The sequence below is a fragment of the Camelus ferus genome, chromosome 15 (assembly GCF_009834535.1).
Source record: "Camelus ferus isolate YT-003-E chromosome 15, BCGSAC_Cfer_1.0, whole genome shotgun sequence".
Taxonomy (NCBI): Eukaryota; Metazoa; Chordata; class Mammalia; order Artiodactyla; family Camelidae; genus Camelus; species Camelus ferus.
The window spans coordinates 27,034,877-27,040,442 of record NC_045710.1 but is presented as its reverse complement, the minus strand read 5'-3'; the positions used below and the strand labels follow the sequence as shown (position 1 = coordinate 27,040,442).

At 44.4% G+C, this 5,566-nt stretch overlaps 1 pseudogene; it reads right to left on the bottom strand.

The window, feature by feature from the left end:
* Positions 1–1,359: 1,359 nt before the first annotated feature.
* Positions 1,360–3,106, bottom strand: LOC102509659 (annotated as a pseudogene).
* Between the last annotated feature and the right edge of the window lie 2,460 nt (positions 3,107–5,566).

Genomic DNA, 5,566 nt, shown 5'->3' with positions numbered 1-5,566 from the left:
ATGGAATCATTACTCGGAATCTCCAGGCAGCGAATAAAGTGTCACACCCTGTGGGCATTTGATAGGTATTTGGTATTTGCTTCCCTTCTTCTCCCATATGAAATCTCAAGATTCCATCATCCGGGGAGTCAGTTCCACCTTGTTGCTCCTTTTCCAAGCTCAGCTTTGAGAAGTGAGTGTGTCTTCCCACTTACGGCTCTGTTTTCAACTTGATGTGTTTATTTGAGTACTTAGAAACCATGGTGACAGGTGCCATAGAAATAGAGAGAAAGAGCAGGGAGGTAGAACACAGAAAGGGAGGACCCAAAACTCCAGGGGGCTGGAAGCAGTGTTTTTGTGACACCAGTGTTTATTTTAAGCCAGGAGGATTATTTATCATGTCTTTGTGCACAGCCTCTCACTCTCGGAACATACATGCTGTCTGCTGCCTTCTGCATTTCCATTCTCTGGGTCTCCAGGGGAGGAGAGACGCTGCATTCAGTGTATGAAGATACACGTCATCACTGCTTCTTACATTTCTGTGTCATGTGTCACTCTTCAGTGCACATTCATGCACATTATTTCCTTCATTTGATCCTTAATTTAGAGCAGATAGTATTCACTCCTATTTTTCTGACAAGTTTGAGGTTCAGACTAACTTGTCTGAAGTCCCATGGCAAGCGAGGGGTCAGAGCTAACCTCTAGATCTGTTTCCTTTGAGCAGGCCTCCCTCTGCTAACATCAGGCTGTGCAGTGACGGGGATTCAGGGGAGGCTGGACAGATGGCCAGTGCATTTTGGCTAGTGTCACTTAGGTTATAATGAGCTGTGTGGAGTGATCTGAGTCATGGAGAGACAGCTGGTGCTTCTGTATGAAGCCCATAGAAAACCGTGATTGGCTGCAGGAGAAATTTTGCTAATTTTATGTCTAGAGACAAAGGAAAAGGTAAACCATAAATGCACCCTGCTTTCAAGACCGACAGCTCCTTGCCAGCACACAAGCGAACCTAAGTGTTCTAAGCTTGATCTGCCTGAGCTAATCTACAGGTCCCAAGCAGGGTCACACAGCTGTCTCTATCCCTCCACAAAGCAGACCGAGCCAAATGCGCCTGGAAAGAGAGTCCTGGGCATGGTTGGGCATGTTCCAACCTCAGCTCTACGACCCCCTTCATGCATGTCTGATGTAGCTGAACGGCGCTGCCTATGGTCCTGCAACTTCTTGTCCTCATGTAACTGAGCAGGACCCTATGGGGTCTTCCTGGGACAGATCCCCCTGTCCTTGCCTGCCTCTTACTTGAGTTGCATAAGCAAAAGGTTAAGTTAGCATGTCTTGAGAATGAATGATGGATAAATTTATTTGAATCACCAGAAGGATTTTTCATCATAGCCGAAGCCATTTTATAATGTAGAAATTCCTTTTTCCTATTTTTAAGTAACGAAAGTCCATTCTTAAGAATATGTTGTCCAACAACTAAAACACTCTCAAGATTGTTACTTGTCTGTGATTTGTACTGACTCCACCTTCTGTTATCATCCAATACCCCTGAGGACCATCTGGAATGGCATTTGCTTTGCGGCAGGTATATAGGACGCTTGTTCCTGGGTCAGTAACTAATTCAGAAAATGAAGCTTCTTTAAAAAACAAAACAAACCTCTTTTAACTCTTGATCAGACGTGACCTCCACTGCATCTATGCTACTTTGATAAACACACCTTTTAGCAGAGTTCTGACCTGGTACATGAGCAAGCTTTGTTACTTCTGCAGCAAGTCGTTTCTGAGGACCCCGCTTACCTGGCTCTGATATGCAGCTGCATTATGTGGTCATCTCTGGATGGGGAAGAAAATGAAGAGCTCCTGGTACCTTTCTACCAAAGCATCTTGCTGCCTGACAAAGAACTCATACAATCCAAATGGAGCTGTCTTTTCCCTGTTTGGCCAAACAGCATTCCCAGTTTTGCTCCAGTTATAGAGGACTAGAAATTCCAAACACAACTTCTGCAATCAACTTGTGGATGAACTTGCATCCGGACATGACATTGCCCAGCTGATCAGATCCACCCATTTGGACCCTGCATCCATAACGCTGGAGCAGGTAATAGAAATCATAGGCCTGACGCACCTGGTATGAAAACTCGGCCAAACTCATGCCTCCGGGGCTCTGGAGCGAGTCTGCACGCTCGGCCCGCTGTGCAGCGTGCCCATGCAGAAGCGGCTGCCCATCGCCACTAGGAAGTCCAGCGGGTGCAGCTTCTGGTACCGGCGCGGAGTTGTTCAGCACCGTGAAGCCGCCCAGGGCCCGCCCGTTAGTGAAGAACGGCCTTGAACCCTCGGCAGAGGGCGCGCGCGTTGCTTTGCGCTTGTTCTGCGTCCAGCTCCTTGCGCTCCTTGGTACGGCTGCCTGCCTGCGGGTCCCCCAGGCTCATCGTGGCGTCTCCCACCCCTGCTGTCGCCTTGTGGTCCGCTCGCTGGAAGTGAAACAGGCCCGACAACACCGGAAGATGCCCCACATGAAGCGAGTAGGCCGTGGTGTCGAAGCCGCCACAGTCTGGGCAAAGTTGCCCACCGTGCTGGGCACAGTCTGAGAGCTCTGGGAGCCCTGTCTTCGTACCCTTCTCGGGGAAGAACTCCTTAAACAGACCCTGAGCCCTCTGCACCGCCAGCATCTCCGGAGCGCCCTAGTGGACCTCACGCAGCCCCAGGGGCAAGACTCCTGACCCGTCTTGGATACCAAACCACCAACCCCTGGAAACGCACCGCAACATGGGCGCCGCCATGTTGGCGAAGGGCAAGACTCAGAAGAGGATGAGGAAGATGGAGATGGAGATGATGAAGATGAAGAGGGAGCTGAAGCTGGTCCACCTGAAGGACTGAGAAAGAGGAGGAAGAGAAAGAGGAGGGTGAGGATGAAGATGAAACAGGGCGCCGGTCCGGTTTGGCGGGGTCCGGTCTGTGAGACATCTGTGGTAAGTGGCGGAACCTCGAGTGTGCGGACACCACGGTATACTTCTGTCCTGGGATGCCTTGATTGGAGATTTTCCTTTTGGGGGGAAAGGTGTAAGACTTGGTCACCTGGTTTTGAATGGAGTCCGCTTTAGTTGGATTTTCTCCCCTAGGCTGAGGAGTCCCTTGGCCATCTGGCACCGGCTGAATGGTGATTGGGAAAATCCCGTTAAGACTGAGGCTCTCTATACCCCTGTCTGTATGTGGGAAGTCTTCCATTCTAGTCCTAGGGAACTGCGACCCTGAGAGGCCGTCAAGCAGTGGTTATCTAGTTCTGGTGTGTCTGTTTCTGGTACTGTCCGCCCTGTGAAAGAACAATGAGGGCCTGAATGATACTTTTAAAAAATTAGAGTTTCTGAGTGTGGCTAATGTGGAACTAAATTCACTGGCCCGGCTGCCCAGCTTAAATAAACTTTGAAAGTTGGAATTTAGTGACAATGTAATTTCTGGAGGCTTGGAAAACCTGGCAGAGAAATGTCCAAATCTTATCTATGTTAATTTGAATGAAAACAAAGTCAAAGATTTTGTATAGTAGAAGCCCTACAAAATCTTAAAACCTTGAAAAATCTTGACTTGTTGAACTGTGAAATCACGAACTTGGCAGATTATAGAGAAAGTATTTTTGAACTGCTGTAGCAAATCACATACTTAGACCAGGAGGACAGGGGGGATCTGTCCCAGGAAGGCGGCATAAGATCTTGCGTGGTTACAGACAGAGCCTTAACTCTTAAAGGATCAAAGGCAACTGGGAAGGTATGGAATATATGGCAAAGAAGTGATTAAGGGACCTGCTCTTTAGAAAAAGAGAGATGAGCCAATCTGGACTAGTTGGAGGACAATTATAGAACCAAAAATCATGCTTTTATCTCCCACCTAGTTTACATTATTCCGTAAACTTTTTGCAGGGGAGAGTATAGCTCAGTGGTAGAGCATATGCTTAGCATGCATGAGGTCCTGGGTTCAATCCCCAGTACCTCCATTTAATAATAAATGAATAAATAAATAAACCTAATTACCCCCCCAAAAATGAAAAAAAAAAACTCTTTAGATTTACTTTTGCATCTAGCTTATCTTTTTTAAAATTGTGAAAAAACGCATAAAATTCATTACCTTAAACATTTTTAGATATACAGTGTTAAGTATATTCACACTGTTGTGCAACCAACTCTAGAACTTTTTAATCTTGCGAAACTGAAACTCTGTACCCATTAAGCAGCTTCCCACTTTCTGCTCCCCCTAGCCTCTATTACCCATCAGTGAACTTTCTGTTTCTATGAATTTGACTTCTCTAGATACCTCAAATAAATGGGATCATATAGGGTTTGACTTTTGTGACTGGTTTATGTCACTTAGCATAATGTCCTCCAGTTTCATTTATGTAGCATGTGTGAGCATTTTCCTTCTTTTTGGAGAATAAATAATATTCCATTGTATGTATACATACATTTTAATTATCCGTTCATCTGTCAATGTACACTTGAATTGCTTCCACTTCTTGTCTATCAGAAATAGTGCTATTATGAGCATGAGTATACAAATATCTCTTCAAATATCCTGCTTTGGATCCTTTTGGATATATACCCAGAAGTGGGCTTGCTGGCTTGTCTTAGCCTTTTTGGGCTGTTATAACAGAATACCATAGACTGGGTGGCTTATAGAAAACAAAAATTTATTTCTCACTGTTCTGGGGGCTGAAAAGTCCAAGATCAGGGCGCTGCAGATTAGCTGTCTGGTGAGATCTACTTCCTGGTTCATAGACGACTGTCTTTTTAAAAAAAATTTTTTTTAAATTGACGTATACTTGATTTACAATGTTGTGTTAGTTTCTGGTGTATAGCATAGTGATACAGTTATACACTTATATGTATATTTTTTCACATTCTTTTTCATTATAGGTTCTTATAAGGTGTTGAATATATGAATATAGTTCCCTGTTGTATACAGTAGGATCTTGTCATTTATCTTAGAATACTGTCTTTTTCCCGTGTCCTCACGTGGTAGAATGGGTGAGGGAGCTCTTTGGGGTCTGGTTTATAAGGCCACTAATCCCTTTCATAAGGGCTCTGTCCTCATCACCTGATCACCTCACCTTCCACAGAGGCTTCAGCTCCAAATGCCATCACATTGGGAATTAAGGTTTCAACATATGAGAATTGGGGGGGAAACAAACTCATATAGTAAATATATTTTTAATTTTTTGAGGAACCTTCATACTATATTCCATAGTGTCTACAGTATTTTACTGTAGTGCACAAGGGTTCCTGTTTGTCCACATCCTGGCCAACACTTGTTATTTTCTGTTTTTTTTGGTGGTAACCATCCTGATGAGTGAGAGGTGTTATCCCACTGTTGTTCTGACTTGCATTTCCCTAATGAACAGTGTTGGTGAGCATTTTTTTGTATGCTGGTTGGTCATTTGTATGTCTTCTTTGGAGAAATGTCTAGTTAAATTATTTGCCCACTTTAAAATTGGGTTGTTGTTGTTGTTGTTGTTATTATTATTATTATTATTATTATTATTATTATTACTGTTGAGTTGTAGAAGTTCTTTGTATATTCTGCATAGTAACCCCTTACCGGGTATATG